General features: G+C 38.1%; 1 long non-coding RNA gene, 1 other non-coding gene and 1 pseudogene across 2 annotated transcripts; all 3 read right to left on the bottom strand.

Annotated features, from left to right (window-relative positions):
• Positions 1-2,186: 2,186 nt before the first annotated feature.
• LOC126583076 (putative glucose-6-phosphate 1-epimerase) lies at positions 2,187-9,605 on the bottom strand (annotated as a pseudogene).
• A 7,043-nt stretch (positions 9,606-16,648) lies between these two features.
• On the bottom strand, positions 16,649-16,753 carry LOC126584018 (small nucleolar RNA R71). Its single transcript, XR_007609940.1, has one exon. It is a non-coding gene; the product is annotated as a small nucleolar RNA R71 (small nucleolar RNA).
• A 2,309-nt stretch (positions 16,754-19,062) lies between these two features.
• On the bottom strand, positions 19,063-19,966 carry LOC126583082 (uncharacterized). The gene is made up of 3 exons (XR_007609664.1): positions 19,799-19,966; positions 19,604-19,678; positions 19,063-19,516 (listed from the first exon to the last, which is right to left on the bottom strand). It is a non-coding gene; the product is annotated as an uncharacterized LOC126583082 (long non-coding RNA).
• Positions 19,967-20,194: the final 228 nt, after the last annotated feature.

Raw genomic sequence — 20,194 nt, 5'->3', positions numbered from 1 at the left:
TAGTTCATGCAATTTTGTACATCGCCCTTATTCTTGTAGATAGGCACCAAAGTGCTCATTCGCCACTCATTTGGCATCTTCTTCGTTTTCAAAATCCTATTGAAAAGGTCAGTAAGCCATGTTATACCTGTCTCTCCCAAAACTTTCCACACTTCGATTGGTATATCGTTTGGGCCTACTGCTTTTCTATGCTTCATCTTCTTCAAAGCTACAACCACTTCTTCCTTCCGGATTCTACGATAAAAAGAGTAGTTTCGACACTCTTCTGAGTTACTCAACTCCCCTAAAGAAGCACTCCTTTCATGTCCTTCATTGAAAAGATTATGAAAATAACCTTTCCATCTGTCTTTAACCGCATTCTCTATAGCAAGAACATTTCCATCCTCATCCTTGATGCACCTCACTTGGTTTAGGTCTCTTGTCTTCTTTTCCCTTGCTCTAGCTAGTTTATAGATATCCAACTCTCCTTCTTTGGTATCTAGTCGCTTATACATATCGTCATAAGCCGCTAACTTAGCTTCTCTCACAGCTTTCTTCGCCTCTTGCTTCGCTTTTCTATACCTTTCACCATTTTCATCGGTCCTATCCTTGTATAAGGCTTTACAACATTCCTTCTTAGCCTTCACCTTTGTTTGTACCTCCTTATTCCACCACCAAGATTCCTTTTGATGTGGGGCAAAGCCCTTGGACTCTCCTAATACCTCTTTTGCTACTTTTCGGATACAACTAGCCATGGAATCCCACATTTGGTTAGCTTCCCCCTCTCTATCCCACACACACTGGGTGATTACTTTCTCTTTGAAAATGGCTTGTTTTTCTTCTTTTAGATTCCACCATCTAGTCCTTGGGCACTTCCAAGTCTTGTTCTTTTTTCTCACTCTTTTGATATGTACATCCATCACCAACAAGCGATGTTGATTAGCCACGCTCTCTCCTGGTATAACTTTGCAATCCTTACAAGTTATACGATCCCTTTCCTCATTAGAAGAAAATCTATTTGTGTTTTTGACGACCCACTCTTGTAGGTGATCACATGTTCTTCTCTCTTCTTAAAGAAGGTGTTGGCTAAGAAGAGATCATATGCCATTGCAAAATCCAAGATAGCTTCCCCATCCTCGTTTCTCTCCCCAAAACCATGGCCACCATGAAAACCTCCATAGTTGCCTGTCTCCCTGCCCACGTGTCCATTTAAATCTACTCCTATAAATAACTTCTCCGTCTGAGCAATTCCTTGCACCAAGTCTCCAAGGTCTTCCCAAAATTTCTCCTTCGAACTCGTATCCAACCCTACTTGAGGTGCGTACGCACTAATCACATTGATAAGTTCTTGTCCTATTACAATCTTGATTGCCATGATTCTATCTCCTACCCTCTTGACATCTACAACATCTTATGTCAAGGTCTTGTCCACGATGATGCCAACACCGTTTCTCGTTCTATTTGTGCCCGAATACCATAGTTTAAACCCTGAGTTTTCTAGATCCTTTGCCTTACGACCAACTCACTTAGTTTCTTGTAGGTACATAATATTTATCCTTCTCCTCACCATAACTTCTACTACTTCCATAGATTTTCCCGTCAAGGTTCCTATATTCCACGTTCCTAAACGCATTTTGCTCTCTTGAACTCTACCATTCTGTCATAGCTTCTTCACCCTTCCCCGTCTAATAGGATCAAAGTACTTCTTTTGTGTGTCCCGTGTAAAGTTGATAGGAGCATATGCTCCCAAACAACTTTGAGTGGAGTCGTTCGAAAAGAAGTTTCTATAGCCCCCTTGCTCATTTAACACTGCATCCAGGTGCCGATGGAGATACAGCGACCCTTGCTCACTTATCACTGTGCTCAGGCCACACAGCGCGCCACTTACGGGTGAAGCCCTAACTTTAGCGCGATTTCGTTCTGGATTCATTTTCATAAGGATTCGACGTGATCATGGAGTGCCGGCTGTCGACTACCTGACGCCCTCCCCCTCCTCCTTTATCCGGGCTTGGGACCGGCAATGTAAGATAAACTTACACGGCGGAGTTAAACAGAAACTTCCCCTCCAAAAAATTAAAATCCGAATTCTTTAATTCGAAATGAAAGGGTTTGCTTTGACCGTTAAGAGTAGATAACCCGTTCCCTATGTCTTTGTTTCTATTAGATTAATATCATCAATGAAACAAACTAAACCATAGTGCAAAATCTTGCAAAAGAACCCATCCATCAGGTGTTTGGTAACATTACTCTTCCAAATATAAGAGCATTGCAAGAAACATCGTTTAAAAAGTACAAAATACACATTGACAGAAAAGAACACAATCATCTCGGTTTAAAGTTCGATTAAAAGGAGTATTGTAAAGGGCCAGAAAAGGAAGGGGGAGCGAATATGCCTTCTGTTTTCTTCTCTTTGTTTCTTTTGTTGCGAGTCCCTACAGATGTTCAAAATATTAACTTGTCTTTAACTCGCCTTCTTCCTTCTTCGTCTTCTTGCATCAATCAAATATCCAATGAAACTCGTTATAACAAATTTGGCTTTGAAATTAACAAATTTGGCTTTGAAATAAGTCTGCCATCCAACCAAAATTGCCTGCCAAACCTCAAACACACGCTCGCCATGCATGTGCAGTCCTATCTATTAGGACGATGATCCTCAAACTGATAATGGAAGTACCAAATGCATATTGTATTTCAGTATTTACCTGTACAAGAGATGCATCAAAATGGCTCATCACTTAACCGCCTAGCAGTACCTTCCGTGGGTCAAGTTGTCCGCGGCAGTAACTGGAAGGGACAGCAGACAGTTCCTGCCTTCCTTTCCATTCTACAACAGGCTTTTCCACACAAGCAGCCTGGACACACAGCATATTCTTGTACTCATCATCCCCAAAATCAGTAATTGCCTTTGCTTTCTTATCCCACGGATTCCAGACAACTGCAACGGAAAGGACAATCTGATTAGCACAAAAGATGAATTTTGCTTTGTATGCCATAAGCCCTTTAACGAAACACGCAGATGCTTTCGTTCCGCATTTACTCAATTAATTTAATATCTAGCCATAGATAAAAGATGTGTTCTTGTTAATTCTTTTAGAAGTCTGAAAACCTCATAACTGCATGTGTAAAACTGCAGATTTTCTTTGATAAGTTCCTTGACATAATAGTTTTGTACCAAAGAACATTGACTGATCAAAACTCACCAGCATCTGGAAGCCTGTCCTTCCTTAACCCAAATGTTCTCTTCCTTTCATGGTCCAGAATAGCAATATTTGTAGGCGTGCTGAGATAAACTTTGTCCACCTTGACAATAAAAAAGCATCATTCAGCAACAAATAAACATAAAAATGAACCAAAACAACAGTGGAAAACACCAATCCCAAATAAGGACAAACGCTAACCTCAGACTCAAATGTTATTGCATCCCCTTGCTCAGTAAATCGCTCTTTACTCTTCAGGTTATCCAGATAATCCAGTGTCTCCAGTCCTTCTACCCGCACTTCACTATATAAAAGCAACATGACAATCAATGCACAAACACAAAGGAATACTTTCCAGAGAAGGATTGTTTTGATGCACAGATGCCCCAAAGGGGGTGATGGATTATTTTGATGCACAAACAACAGAAAGGAAAACTTTCCAGCCATAGATTAGAAGCACATAGAGAGGCCTCCAAAGGGGTTTATACCATGTCTGGCATGATTCATCCATAGGTATGCATTAAACAGGTGTCTGACACACGGAAGAAATGCCAACTATGAAATTCATATATGGAATATCCATATTCGAATAATAGTTATACTTTATTAAATTCTGTCAGTAATTAAAGTATTTACTGCTCTACTACTAATTAAGAAAAAAAGGGACAAATACTTTCAAAGGAAGATGGAATAAACACCTTTGGGAAAACACCAGGAATTTTCCATTGAATCATCAGTAAGCAATGGACCTCCAACACGGCTACTACCATATTTCAAGAGAAAGGTAGGGCTACTACCATATTTCAAGAGAAAGGTTTCTCATGACTGATGTAGTTTATTTATCATTACACAATTTCAAACAGGGACCTCCATAATGTAATAAACCCATACCTGTATGCACTCATACTTGCATGTCACAGAAAAATGTGTGATAAATTTCCCCTGAAATTCCTTAATATTATTACAATATAAGATTACTGGCTACCAGAATATGTCTTACAATGTTCAGAAATGGAGTGGCAACCATGCATATCAAAAGTCAAAACTTAAACCTATCGGAGGAATGTTACCCTAACATATCATTTTACCACTTCCAGTCTCACCATTCGATATCCGACAGGAATTACAACCTGGTATTTAAAAAAAATATGGCTTTATAATGCTTAAACAACAATAAAAACGCTGAGCAATATAACAGCATATGTCTACTGTGCCTTCCGGTTCTGGTCAAAGAAAACTATGTAGGAATGCTAAAATATTTGAGTTCAACAATTCAAACAACGGCAAAAAATTGTATCTTTAAACCTGATATCAGTTACAGCCAGATAGGTGTGATAGGCAAATGTGAATGTAAATGACTTTCCATCAGTGTTTGTATTTCGGATGCGAGATGTCAACATCAAATCCCCTCCAGGTCCCAAAGTTACCCTAAGGCGAAATTCATATCTGCAAGTAATTGCAATTACATCATTACTTAACCAAGGAATAATTAGAATTCACCAAACAAGTATCCAGCAACAAAAAATGTGTAGTGTTATTCACACACCCATTTTTACTTCTCACACACCCTTGTTAATTTTTGTCCACTGACTCCTTCAATTCTTTTGATCTGACGGCCGAAAATTGAGAGGGGTGCCTGAAAGGTAAAAATGGATGTGTGGATAGCATCACCCTAAAAAGTATGGATAAGAGGAGTTAACATATTTAAAATCTAACACTTGATCATAGAGTAGTATTTTAATTAACTGATTATGCAAGATAGCTACATAACCATGTATGACGTGTGTGTGGGTTGTGTGTGTGTGTGTGTGTGTGTACAAGAGCACAAACTGTTCCAGCCACTAGGGAAACAATGGCAGGCTACCTTACTGCTGGAAATGTGCCCTAAAATATCCAACCATGAGATGATCCTTAACTGATATTTCACACATTAAACTAATTTAGTGTAATCTACGGGCAAAAGTTATTGTTTAATGTCGTCTCATGAAAAGTTGTACGCCTAAACAATAAGTCCAAAGAATATGTAATAAAGAGAATGTAATATGAAGAAGTTAGATTTATTAGACCTACCTTTTTCTTAAGCATATCCTATACGTTCCTGATCATCGGATTGCCAATTGGGTATTGACAATCCGATTAGATGAGTATGTGCTGTCTTCTCTAAATAGAGAGTGATTGGTCTCTAGCAATTAGTGTGCAAGACACCAAGGCAAGTGTGTAGGTACAATACGTACTATGTCTTCTCTGAATAGAGATTGATTGGTCTCTAGCAATTGGTGTGCAAGACACCAAGGCAAGTATGTAGGTGCTTAATAGGGAGTGAATTCATTGAACACGATCAAACTGAAGTTCTCGTGCTAATGTCATATGAGAACTCACTAGTTGGGATAATGCTAAGTAATTCTTTGACCTAAGACACCACAATTGTCTTGTGGGTACATCTTTGATCATTTGACAATGCGTCATAACCCTAAGATTTGCTCCACGCATTGATGGGATCACTGATTTATTCACAAAGGCATGTGAGTGTCCTTCAAACCGTTGAAAGAGAATACTCTATGATATGATTCAAGAGTCTCTGGCCACAACAAATGAATATGATTTAGGAAGTACGTTCCAAATCGCATTTACAGTAATCATATAGACAAGAGTATCACATTTGATAGTAGACCTAATCAACCAAACAATGTCATAAAGAGTATCAATATCGAGAAGGACCTTATTGCATTATAATTCCAAACTGAAAAGGTTCTCCACCTCTTCTGCTTAGCTTGTGTAACCATGACTTACTGCTAGGTGTCACTCATGGCTGGTGGAAGCCCTTGAAGATTAGCAATCACTAATCTTTATCAAAGGGAGAGTTGAAAGAAAGTTTCAATCCACATCGATTAGTAAAATTTCTAATTGCCACTGCCTCGCTAATTAGAACCTAATGGATCGTACACCGTGTAAGGTAGGGTAGAGATTAAAAAAATAACATAGTTGAGTAAGAACAATTAAACGGTTTAATTGTTTATGGCTAGTATTAATTAATACGTTAATTAATTAATTAATCAAACGAATAAGTTCGTATCCGACCTTGAGTTAGGGCTGTTTTGGTATTGTTGTGCTTGAAAAAAAAACTTTTTCTGCTGTGCAGTGAGAATAAGCTCATTTTTGCTACTTCACGTTTTCATCTCTTTTTCACCCAAAACTGTGAAAATAAGCTGTTTTTAAGTGTTTACCAAACACCTTTTTTAGCTTAGTTTTTTTTATACCCACTTTTTATAAAAGCACCTCAGTACCAAACCAGTACTTAGTATTAGGCTTCATGGCTTAATGGGCTTCAAACTGTCAAGCCCATTAACTTAAGTTGTATGACAACTTAAAATCAAAAGGCTTAAAAGCCCAATGAGTATTAAAGCCAGCCATCCTTATAGAGAGAGAGAGTGTTCAAAACAAATAAATAGGAAAGTAACCAAAGCAAATGGAAGTAGATATAGAGATGAAGGCCTCCTACTTGAGGAAAACATATTGGGATTCCACCACGGATAGCCTTAGGAGACTTATAAGTAGCCTGCAAGAAGTAAGAATTTATATTAGTAAAGGTGGGAGAAAAAACTCACAGCCATGCTAGATCAGTAAGCATTAGTTACTAAAACCAAATATCAGACATGGGAGGTGGAACTGACATATTCTCAACATCCATTCTCCTAATTTCCATCATCTGAGTTTGGTTCTTTTAGTTATATGTCCTCTCGAAGCTACAATGAGGTCTCTCTGTTTTCTACTCACAATAAGCCCGGAGTACCATGATATGGCTGCAACAGGATTACTATGCAAGCTTCCACACAAAACTCATCTTCCTACTGCTGCAAGACTATGTAAAACTTCCCCATACTTCATGTCTTTCCAAAATCATTCCCATTTTCCACATTCCCTCTAACCTTTTCAATTTGTCTTCATTATCTTAGAGCTTTACAGCAAAAGAGAGAGGCAAGAGACAACAAGGCAACATTTGTCAGAGAATAGGTGGAGGTCTGAAGCGCCATCGTTGATTATTTACTTTCTCAAAAATAAATAGTCTATGAAAAATGGACTTTATTTATAATTTATAAAAAGGAAAGGAAATAAAAGGTCACAGAAAATAATTGGTGAATGGGAAGATAGCATTTCCCAAGGCCACCCAACTTCCAATTTTCAGTAGCTGTTGCTTTTTTAAAACATGTGCTTCCTTTTTTTAATAATTGTCTTCATAGTTTGCTCTATAATAGCATGCTCCATGACCTTTACCAAATTTCAGAGTTATGGGCTTTATTCATTTCTCACTAATCAAACATAATGAGAATATAATGGACACTGGCCTAGAATTTGATCCAACTTTTATTGTTTACTTTTCTTATTGTTTCCTAAGAAGATAATTTAAAGTAGATTAAAGTAAGCAAGAGATAAAGGAATTCAATAGACAAAATAAAGAATCTGTATCTGACATAATGTTACAATGTTCAACCAATATGACAACTTACATCTCCCTAAAGTCATAAACATCCAACCCTAGAGAGTTATGATAGCAACACACGCAAGAAGCATTTTTTATGATGGCAACAAATATGAAGCACCTTTATGATGGAAACCCTACATATGACATTAGATAATCTGTACTGAAATCTGATACCTTGCTACTAACGAAAAGCAAATCCTCCCCATATTCATTTTTCCATGATGTAACTTGACCCCCATACAAATATGCCTGTTTCAGAAGTATAAACAATGTTTGTCAGTAATCTTTCTGTCAAACCCAAGAAATGTTGCACAAAACAGAGAGAGAACACCCAGAGAGACTCAAGGTAAAGCCCAATATTTGAAGAATACACGAGATTGAATAAGGAATACAATAAAAAAAATTCTTACTACATCAATCTAGTCAAGGAAACAAATACTTTCTCTTCTAAATAACAAAATGATAAAACTACATAAGGCAACACTGTCAAGACAGTATTAGTGGTGCTATTTGACATGGCCTCCAGCACGTTAGCAAATCAATGAAAGCCTGCTTTGCTCACGCACTAGCATAGGAACACAAACAGAGAACAAAGCCCAGAAAATATTCATCTGCTGTGGGAAATTAGAAATAAATAGGTTTGACAACCAAGGGGGTTAGAGGACCCATAAGTAAAAGGCACATGACTTTGCAAATATCTGTACATAACAGGATAAAGTAGTAACCGGTGATGCACTTTCTTGTTAAGCAAGAAAAACTTCAAATTAATTCAACTACTATCCTTTTACCTCTCATGACTTCCCTTTTATTTCCTCACATCTTTTTCTTTTGTTATTTATCAGATGACAACTATTAATAGAAGTGGTATCTCACATATTTGTATCTGAGTTCACTGCAGAGAAACTAACGAGACATTCAACAAAATCCCATAACCCATTTATAACCAAAAAAGAAAAAAGAATCTATCCTCATTTGAATGCCATAAGATGTTTCAAATCCTTCATCTATTGAGGACACTAGAAACTGAGTCCGGAAGCATGTTCTCAGTTGACCCATTATTCTTCATCATAAAGAATCCCAGTAGGAATTCCATCTCACCATAACTTCGGTGTAATGGTTACATACGTTACATACTCAAAGTAGCACACAGCTACTGCTAATATGTACTTGACGTACAAAAAGAGAATATTCAAAAACATAATACACTTAGAAAAAAGAAGATTAGAACAATCTCAGCTAAAGAACAACTACCTCGCACAACTAATAAGAAATTTCGAGAAACCGAAGCTAATCATAAACCGAAGCTAATCATAATTAAGAAAAACGTCAAAACAGCTATACAAATGCAAGAAAATAGCTACTGAAACCAAACATTGCCGGGTTGAAAATGAAAATTACTTAGTTGTACTTTTAGCTTTCAATTTTTCCTTTTCAATGATTCTATCTGTTATTGTTCATACAAATTGCAATGCCATAATTACACACAAAGTTCATCCTATATCCAAGAAAACTCAATAAATATAAAAATCCGGAGACAATTTTACATAAATTAAATTGAAAATTTGGTTTCAAATGCTAATCAAGACAGAATGCAACAGCATTCCCTAGACAAAGGACAGATGAAATAATCAAGAACCAAATAAATCAACGACAATAAAAAAGGAAAATCAGAATCGTATAAAGGAGCAGAAATGTTGAAGAACATGAAAAAGGATCGGAGAAAGAGAAGGGTTGGTGGTGGTTGGTACCTCCGAGGAAGAGCCTCGAACCTTTCTGAGAACGACCTTGTCAAGGCCATTCGCGCCCTTACAGTGCTCCAAAACGCCCTCTCTCTCTCTCTCCCGGACGCCGGAAGACATCACCCGCTCTCTCGCTCTGCAATTTTGACATCCTTGCAACTGCATCCCTCCATCTGTCCCTCGTATATATTTTTTCATTTGTGCAATAAAGTATCTTTTTCCTCCTTCGGTCCAAAACAAATGGCAATCTTTATATTTTCTTGAGTGATTTTGTGATATTTTCTCTTTTTACTCTTTCGGCCCAAAATAAAGGGCAATTTGGTAATATGCAATACTACTATCAACATGAACGCTGATGAACTCATCTCATTTTTATCTCTTTCACCCACCTTTTTTAAAAAATAAAATTAATATTAAATTTACCCTCTTGTAAAATGATATTTAAGGACCAAAGCAAAAAAAGATAAAGAAAAAAATGATTCTGTTGCAGTCATATTTATAATAAGAATGTAATTGTGTAAATCTTAGTAGATATAGGAATGTATATTATATTCCTATTAGGAGTTGATTAACTATTAAGTGATGTAATCCTAAAAGGGTAAGGTTTTTGCCTATCTTACTAGTATAAATAAAGGCACAATGGGGTGATACAAACACACCTCACAATTAAATCACTCTCTCTTTTCCCTCAATATCGACAGCCTCCCTCTTTCTCTCTCATCCCTTAGATTAGCTAAGGATTTGACATATCGTAGGATGAGGCTAGCTTCTACAAAATTCAAAGGCTTGTATTTGTTTTCTGCTAATCATGTACGCTTAAAATAAAGGAAGATATTTGAAACGTCCACGAAGCATGAAAACATTCCCCATGATGCATGAACCCCTCTGTGTTTATATTTTCCTTACGATATATATATATATATATATATTGTATATGTTCTTATATTTGTCAACATATATATTTGTTTCATGCATTACGTAATTAAATTGCTATATGGAATTGTGAGTCAAAACATATTAATAAATTAGAAGCAATTCAAGGTTTCCTAAACTCTAGAAATTTCGAAAAAAAAAAGGAAAGAAAATTGAACATGGTGTGGCACCACCGTCGGCAACCCATGCACAGTCGCTGGCCTGAAACCCAGCTGCATGGACCACCGTAGCAGCCCTTTAGGCTTACTGCTCCTGCATGCAGTAACCAGGCTTTGGCCTGGGGTCAGTTTCGACGAGCCTGAATCTCCGAGCCCACCAGCTACTTGGCCCGACTTGGCAGCAAGTTTTTGCAGTTGCTGGGCCTTGATTTTGTCCAGGCCCATAGCCAACCTACCAGCCTAGTAGGCTGGGTTCCTTCCCCCAACCTAATGACCAGGCTCCAACTTTAGCTGGGCTTTTCATGTGATAGCCCACAAGCTAGCAGCCTTGGTTGCTGGGCTTACTTTGTGCACTCGGCCCGTGGTCTGCCTTTTGCAGCCAACTAGAGCCCAAATCACTTTTTGTGTTATATTTTTCGAACCAATACCATTATTTTGCTTCCACAATCGACCCTGTATGACCCGATTTATTGAATTAATTAAAAGTGACATGCAGTCCCTTAATCTAATAATGAATCCAAAATTATTGACCTAAAGATCACTTTTGGATATTAACGATTCAATAATTTATTTGTATACTTTGAACCATTGACATACTTTCATAGTAACAAAGCTTTCACACTTGAGTTCCTGAAGAAACTCAAATCCACTACACTTAAATCAACATATTGCATTCTGTGTTTCTTGCAGGAACCTCTCCTTTATGAACTAATCGTTCATAAAAACTAAATTGAACCTGTAGTTTCATATTTAGTGCATTTGAAACCCGAAGTTTTCATGCAAGACGTGAAGCTCCATCTGACTGCAAAAGGTATTAAAGCCACCATCGAGGCACTTGCTGACGACAAACCTTTCGACGAAGCTCAAAAGGCCAATGCAATAATCTTCATTCGAAGACACATCCATGATGCACTGCAGACTGAGTACCTTGTTGAGGAGGACCTACGCACCCTTTGGCTTTCTTTGGTCGACCGTTTTGATCACCAGAAAAACATTTACTTTCCTAAAGCAAGACACGATTGGCAGCATCTTTGCTCGCAAGACTTTAAGTCTGTGAATGAATACAACTCTGAAGTTTGTAGAATCCACTCACTGCTGAAATTCTGTAAAGTGGAACTAAGCGAATCAGATCTCCTAGAGAATACCTATTCGACCTTCTATGCCATTAATATTGTCCTGCATCAACAATATAAGGCATAGAAATTCACCAAGTTTTTGGATTTGATCTCTGTTTTACTTCTCGTTGAAAAGGAAAACCAACTTTTGATGAAGAATCATCAATCTCGACCCACTGGCTCGAACGCCACGCCTGAAGCACATACGAGCAATTCTAGCAGCCATAAATGATGAAAGAACCGTCATGGTAATGGTAATGGGCGGCAACCCCAACCACGGGCCCAAGGTCAATAAAGTGTTGCACCTAAGGGAGGAAATGTGACCTAGCAGCGTCCACCACTTGCCTATAAGGCCCTAAACTTCAAGAACAAGGGAAAAGCTCCCATTTAGTCAGCTTCCACCGAAATGGACATGTGCTATCATTGTGGATCAAGGGATCATTGGTCACGCGTATGCCGAGCTACCCTGAAACTATTGCTAAATATCATCCTCGTCGTGAGTCAAACTTTGCACATGTGAATCATCTGGAAGATGCTACTACATCAATGGAGATATCGAATTTTTAGGAGGAGTCAGCTCCTATGGATGAATAAATTAGACATGTTTTAGGGTGTTTAGCCCTAGTGGTCGAACCCACTAGGAGTGGCTGGCCTTTGCCCCCTATTTTTCTAGGTTAATGGCTTAATTTTGAACAATTTTTCTAAGTATTTGGAATAATTTGTTTGGTTTTGTTTTTTTTTGGAATTATGGATTGTTATGTGATGGATATTATTTCTCGATTTGCTTAATTGAATGAATGGAATTATATTTATGCATGTGACCAATTCAATCAATTTCTTTCTAGGTATGTCTAGTGGGGAAGTTAGTTGTTTGGTAGAAGTTTTCATAAAGCGCCTTCAACTAATAGCTCGGACTTTGGTTATGAACCAAACTGTCGGTATCTGCCCGGGGCTATACAATATTGCACGCAATGCTGGTTAGCCTGAGGCCCACCGTTACCCAACCACATTCACCATTATAATTGGTCATTAGATACGAGCATGACATCTCGCATTTACGGGTGTTTGGGTGCGCCATTTTTGTGCCAATAGTGCTGCCACTACGTACAACAATGGGTCCTTAGAGAAAAATGGGAATCTATGTCGGTTATGATTTGCCATCAATTGTTCGCTATTTAGAACCCTTGATAGGAAATCTCTTTACCGCACGATTTGCGGATTGTCACTTTGACGAGACAGTCTTCTGGTTGTTAGGGGGAGATAAACATGCTAAGATTCCTCGAGAACACCGTGAATTGTCATGGTATGCTCCCACTATGTCTCATTTAGATCCCCGCACTGCTCAGTCTGAAACTGAAGTACGACGAATTATAGATCTTCAGAGCATTGCTCAAAGTATGCCGGATGCTTTTAATGATCTAGCAAAAGTGACAAGATCACATATACCTGTTGCAAACACACTTGCAAGGATAAATGTACACTGCGTACGTTAACAACCCGCCTAGGAAGGCTGGATCATCCCCGAAGGTGGGGAGGCCACACCTTCCATGCGACAAGGTACATTGGTGGTTAGTCAATCATTTTCTTTGACCCTGTATCGTGGCAGACCCCTTGGTTCAAAGGATCCACAACCTTGGAAGAGGAAAACAACACCAACTAGTGACCCTAGTTTGAATCCGACCTTCACTTACTCATCCGTTCCAACGCATAAAGTTATTCTATATTACAGTGATGCTTCATATGAAACATGCTGGTCTCCCAAGAGTCATGAGATTTCGGTCCACTACACAGTATTGGATAAGGTTTGGAATCGGAATGAGTTGATCGTCGATGATGCATTTACGTACTCAGTAGCTACTGACATCATGCTTAGCGTTGACATTGAACCACGTTTCGTTGATGAATGCCAACATAGAACATATTGGTCAAACTAGAAACAAGCAATCTAGGTCAAACTCGATTCGCTCACGAAACATAAGGTATTTGGACCTATCGTTCCTACACTACCACGCGTGAAGCCCATTGGCTACAAGTGGGTTTTCGTGAGGAAGCATAATGAGAAGAATGAAATAGTGCGATACAAAGCATGCCTCGTAGCGCAAGGCTTCTCTTAGCGCCCTGGGATTGATTACGAGGAGACGTATTCCCCCGTAATGGATGTTATAATGTTTCACTACCTTATCAGTTTGGTAGTTTCTAAAAAACTGAATATGCAGCTAATGGAAGTTGTAATCACATATCTCTATGGGGATCTAGATACGAAAATCTACATGAAAGTTCCAGAAGGACTTCCATTGACTGGTTCAAATAGTTTTAGACCACAGAACATTTTCTCAATTAGGTTTAGGAGGTCACTCTACAGATTGAAATAATCCGAGTGAATGTGGTATAACCGTCTGAGTGAATATTTGACAAGTCAGGGTTATGTGAATAATGAATTATGCCCATGCGTGTTCATTAAGAAGTCACATTCCGGATTTACAATCGTTGCAGTTTATGTCGATGACATAAACCTCATTGGGACTCCCGCACAGCTTGAGGAAATTGCTACGCACTTGAAATCGGAATTTGAGATGAAAGATCTTAGGAAAACTTGATACTACCTCAGCCTGGAGATTGAGCATTGTTCAGATGGAATCCTAGTACATTAATCGAACTACACCTAAAAGGTGTTGCGTTGTTTTAATGAGGATAAAGCTAAGCTTTCAAGTACACCTATGGTCATTCGAACTCTAGATGCTAAATGAGATCCCTTCCATCCAAAAGAGGATGAGGAAGATATTTTGGAACCCGAAGTTCCTTATCTAAGTGCAATTAGGGCTTTATTGTACTTGGCTCAATGCACTAGACCCGACATCTTATTCGCTGTTAATCTTTTGGCTAGATATAACAATGCGTCCTGATGAGTAGATTTTATATTATATATTTTACCCTAATCATAGTATATTTTGGTTAATATATTGGAAGAATTTTGATACTTTGAATTGTATTTTCAATATAGGACTTTCGACTTTCTCTGGAGCAAAACAGGACCAAATGGACGCATTTTGGAGTAATTCCAATTGGAGGACATTCGTGAGTCACTTAGCTTGATCATATCAAAATTTGGGATTTTTCCACCAAGCCGTTATTTTCTGGCGATAAAATAAAGAAGCAGTGCGCAGTGCTGGAAAATGACGTTTTTGGGCTTAAATTGCGTTTTTGGAGCCCAAGATGACCTCGGATGGGTTCGTGGCCTTCTGGAGAAGTGTTTAGAATATTCCAAAAATTAAATCCAGCTATATTGGGCCAGTTTTGGAGCAGCTTATGGGTCAAAAAACGTGGCTGTTTAGATTTTGGATGAATTTTACCATTTTAATTTAGGGTTATGTTTTTTTTATGGGGATGAGGGTTTGTGTGGGGGTTAAGGAAATATATTGCTTGGCCTTCTACAATTTTAGACTACGCTTTATTTTATGCAATTTTGGAGACAGAGAGAAGTGCTAGGGTTTTGGAGATTTTCTACTTGAAGGTGTTTTCAATCATTTTCTTAATAATATTTTCTATGATTTCAATTATGAATATGCGTAACTAATTTCTTTTGCTAGGGCGAAGCCTTGAGCCTTAGCATGAATATGTGATTTTTATTTAATTGCTTATGATCGCATGCATATTTTGAATTGTTAATCACCGGGATAAAAACTATCTAATTGTCTTAATGCCTGATCACCATTAGGATCTTTAGAAAAGTAATTTGATGCAATTTTGGTCGGAAGGTTCTCTGAAATTGACGCTGGCTTCTTGTGATTAATAATTGTAATTTCACTTAGGATGAATATCACGTCTTAAGGATTGCATGGTTTTTCAAAGGATTTTCATAAAGCATAATGAGTCTTTCATGTTCAGATTTGATCCGAACGTCCGGACGGGTTGTATGTTAGATATACGTTCTATGTTGGAGGTTCCAAGTAGAATATGAATTAGGAAAATCTAACCTTCAAAGTGGCACGTGTAGATCATAAGTAATTAGTAAAAATTCATAGGATTGCTAGGTGATGGTGGAACCCTAGTGCTTTCTTAATTTTATTCTCCCAAAACTGTTTCCTCTCTAGCTCTAATATTGCAGATTGTTTATTTTAATTCATTAATTTCGTTTTTATTTTAATTAGGTTATAAAATCAATCACCTCAATTTCTACTTTACAATAATTAAAAGGAATTTGATTAGTTTTGAATTATTTAATAATCCCTGTGGAGACGACCTTGCGAGATCCGTTTATACTACAATAACCTTGAGATTCTTGCAAGTAAAATAGGAGATTTAAGCCCGTTCACATGAGTAGTAAAAATCCTATCAAGAAAATGGCGCCATTGCCGGGGATTATTTAAAATAATCCCTACTAATCAGATTTTCAATTAGTTATTGATGTTCATACATATAAAAAAAAAAAATTTCATCTTTATTTTATTTTTACAGATTACAACAGTACAGCAGTGCAAAGTTCAGAAATCTGTGCATGGTCAGCACCCGTTTAACAGTGCAGAATTTGATTCCATTTCATCCAGAACTTGAGCAGAATTTAAGGAGGAAACGCAGGGAGCGAACTTTGCAGAGGGTTCCTCCTCTGCAGGTAATTTTTCTACAGTCTTTAACTTCTGGAGACCTGCACAGCAAAGAAAAAATGGCATTTGTAATTCCAGAAGCTGGTATGCCCCTGGGTGATTCACTGACAGCCCATACCACAAATATACCAAGTTGCATTACTTATCCAGCAATGGAGGAAGGGTTTACATTTGAAATAAAGCAGCACATGTTGAATATTCTACCTACGTTTCATGGGTTATCATCTGATGATCCTAACATGCACATTGCAGAATTTTTAATGGGGTGCAAAAATATTTTGGTGAGAGGATTTTCAGCCGAATCTATTAAGCTCCGTTTATTTCCTTACACTCTGAAAGATCAAGCAAGGAGATGGCTCCTCACACTCCCATCTGGAAGCATTTGTACTTGGGCTCAACTTAGTGAAAATTTTTTAAACAAGTATTATCCGGCTTCTAAGACTCTTGACATGAGAACTCAAATTTTATCTTTTGCCCAAAAACCAAATGAAGAGTTTAATGAGGCGTGGGAGCGGTTCAAAGAGTTGATTAGAAAATGTCCGCATTCGGGTATTAACACTACTGATCAAATGCATATATTTTTCAGAGGGTTGAATATGACTACAAAAACTCTTGTCAACGCTTCATGCGGAGGTTCGTACAAAGATAAAAATGCACAAGAGGCTTGTTTGTTATTTGAAAAAATGGCAGCAGATACACAGCAGTGGGTAGTTGAGCAGCCACAATCTAGGTCTGTTTTTGAGATGTCTAACGGTTCTCCATATGTTACAGCAAAAATTGAAAAAATGGAGAAAAGACTTGATGCAAAATTCGACATGTTATTACGAAGAATTCCAGGTTCACAGGTTGCTGTACAGCAACCTTTACAAGCTGCCTACAGCATCTGCAACATGACAAATCATGATTTTTTTAGCTGCCCACATAAAGATGCTTGTCCAGATTTTACAGCAGAGCATGTTAATGCATTTAATAATTTCCAGCGTCCCAGATATGACCCATATTCAAATTTCTACAACCCAGGTTGGAGAGATCATCCTAATTTAAAGTGGGACAAAGATCATCACCCTAGGCCACAATTTCAACAACAGGTACATCAACATGCTGCACCTAAGGCTGCTTGGGAGGTTACAATTGAAAAATTAGCAAATACTACCAGTCAAGAAATCCAAAATCTGCATGCATCAATGAAAGATATGGAAAAACAAATTGGGCAGATTGCTTTGCAGGTTTCAGAAAGGGCACCGAGTACATTTCCTAGTCAAACAGTACCTAATCCAAGAGGACGAGAATAATGCAATGCTGTACATACTTTACGGTCTGGCAAAAGTTATGACAACAAACATGAAAAATCTGCTGGAAATTCGCGGGCAGCAGAATAGCACCAAACTAAATCTGCAATTTTTGCAGATTCTGAAAATTCTGCAAATTCTGGTCAGTCCCAAGACAAATCCGAAAATACTGCAGAAGCTACCACAAAAACTGCAGAACGTGTTTACAAGCCTCCTATGCCTTATCCAAAAAGGTTGAAGCCTAAAGCTAAAGATCAACAGTTGACCGATTTCATGAAAACTTTGGCTAAAGTTCAAATTAATCTTCCATTAATTGATGCAATCAAGAACATTCCATCTTATGCCAAGTTTTTGAAGGACGTTTGTACAAAGAAAAAGAAGCTTGTGGATTCCGAAAAAGTGATTCTAACAGAACAGTGCAGTGCGGTTTTATTGCATAAATTGCCTCCAAAGAAAAAAGATCCAGGGAGTTTTACTATCTCTTGCACCATTGGAAATTGTGATTTTAGTAGTGCTTTAATTGATTTAGGTGCTAGTGTAAACTTAATGCCTTATTCTGTTTTCAAACTTTTAGGTGAAGGTGAGCTGAAGCCAACCTCCAGTATTATTCAATTGGCTGACCGTTCAATTACCTACCCTAGAGGAGTCATTGAAGATGTTATTGTGAAGGTTGACAATTTATATTTACCGACTGATTTTATGGTGTTGGACATGGATGAGGATTTGACAACGCCCATTATTTTGGGCTGCCCATTTCTGGCAACAGCCCGAACTCTTATTGACGTTGAAGCCGGAACATAAACATTTTGGGTTGAAGATCAAACTGTTGTTTTCAAGTTGTTTGAAGCAAGCTTACATTCAGGTGACAAGCAAGAATGCATGCGTGTTGATGCATTGGATGGTTTACGAAGTGCCAAGTTTATGAACAGATTATCAACTGACCATCTGTCCATAAAGCCCCCAAATTTAACTCGTGATTGTACAAGTCCTAAACCACAGCAGCAAAGGGTGCTACATGATGACCAGCCAATTAACACTATGAAAAAACATGAAAATTTGCCAAGCAGCCCAAATTTTAAGAAAATACAGCCTGGTAAAAAAGTGTGGTTATTAAGTTCAGATTTCAAGTCATTTCCAAGGAAACAAGAGTCTCGATGGAAAGGCCCTTTTCTAGTTACTAAAGTTTTTCAGAATGGTAATGTGGACATTAAGGCTAAGGGCACAGATTTCTCATTGAAGGTTACCAAACAACAACTAAAACCATGCATAGAGAAACATGGTGTAGGCGAGTCATCAACTCTGAAGGAACCAGTGATCTAGCCATCGGAGTTCTGAAACGTCTAGCTACAGACTTAAAATAAAGCGCTTATTGCGAGGCAACCCAATGTTTCTAAACTCTTTCCTAATTTTATTTTATTTTATTTTATTTTTTTTATTTTCACTTTAACAAAAATAAAAAATAAAAAAATTGAAAAAAAGAAAAGAAAAAAAAACGAAAAAATCTAAAATGAAAAATTGCAGGTTGATTTTATTTACCCAGTTGATTTTAGTTGATTTTATTTTATTTTAACGCATCTTGGTTAATTGCAGGTTGCGAACGTGGAAAATAAAGCACGTCCTATGCTGGAATCCTGCACCCAGCAGCAAGTCTACTGTTGCATCAACCACATCTACACTATGCTGGAAATTTAAAGCAGACAACATAAAAAGTCATTCACAGATGCAAGTTTGGGGGAGATTGTTGCAGATACAGCACAGAGACATAATTTTAAGCAGTTAATTTTCTGTAGCTCAGTTTTGCGATGCATGGAGGAGAAGCACAGTTAAATGACAGATCCATACACCACAGAACTGAGTACAACTATTATTACCAGATCTACAACAATTCAACTTGCAAGGATATGAAATTTTACCTCCCAGATTCACTGATCTGGGCTTTTAGAAGCTTGTGCCGTTTTTGTCTATTGAAGCTGATGTTTGTCCATCCACTTTACTTCCCACGGATCTATCAGTGATCCACCTTTACTGCACAGAGCAACACAATGAAACCATGTTGGGATATAAATATCATTTTTACATATCAAGACACATCACAGCCCGGACTAGTTTTACCTTCGTATGGGAGGTGGATCTGTGATGTCCGAGCTGTCCTGTTTTCTCCCTTTGTTCCGGGACCAAATTGTTGTCCTGCACAGTTCACAATAGAAAGACTAATGACACTTTGATTTTCATGATCCAGGTTATGTATCACTTAAAACACACGACATTGTGAAAGTCATTCTAGGTCTGCAGGGATGCATGTTATACCTTCAATATCAACAGATTGAGAACATGTGCCCACACACAAATTACACATAAAAGCTGAAGGGTTTCAGGTTTCTGCAGAGACAAGCGCGTGGTGTAGATCGGCTCGGATTTGCAACTATTGGGGGTCCTCACACCGATAAAACGTCATGCATGTGTTAGATCTCGCTGGTTTTCACTCATACACATAAATCTGAAAATGAAACCACAAGATTTGAGGAAGGATTTACCTTCCTGCACATTAGCTTTTCCACTCATGTTGTCATGGTTGCGTTCGAGAAACACGGAGGTGTGTAGATAGCTGGGCTGTTGGTTGTAGCACGGATGCAACGTTTAGCGAGGATGAGGAAGCAGCTGTGGAAAGGAGGGAAAAATGTGGGGGAAAGAGATATTTTTCAT

Source organism: Malus sylvestris, chromosome 9 (genome assembly GCF_916048215.2).
Source record: "Malus sylvestris chromosome 9, drMalSylv7.2, whole genome shotgun sequence".
Classification (NCBI taxonomy): domain Eukaryota; kingdom Viridiplantae; phylum Streptophyta; class Magnoliopsida; order Rosales; family Rosaceae; genus Malus; species Malus sylvestris.
Note: the sequence above shows the minus strand (reverse complement) of the source record. Positions and strands in the feature narration are given on the sequence as shown.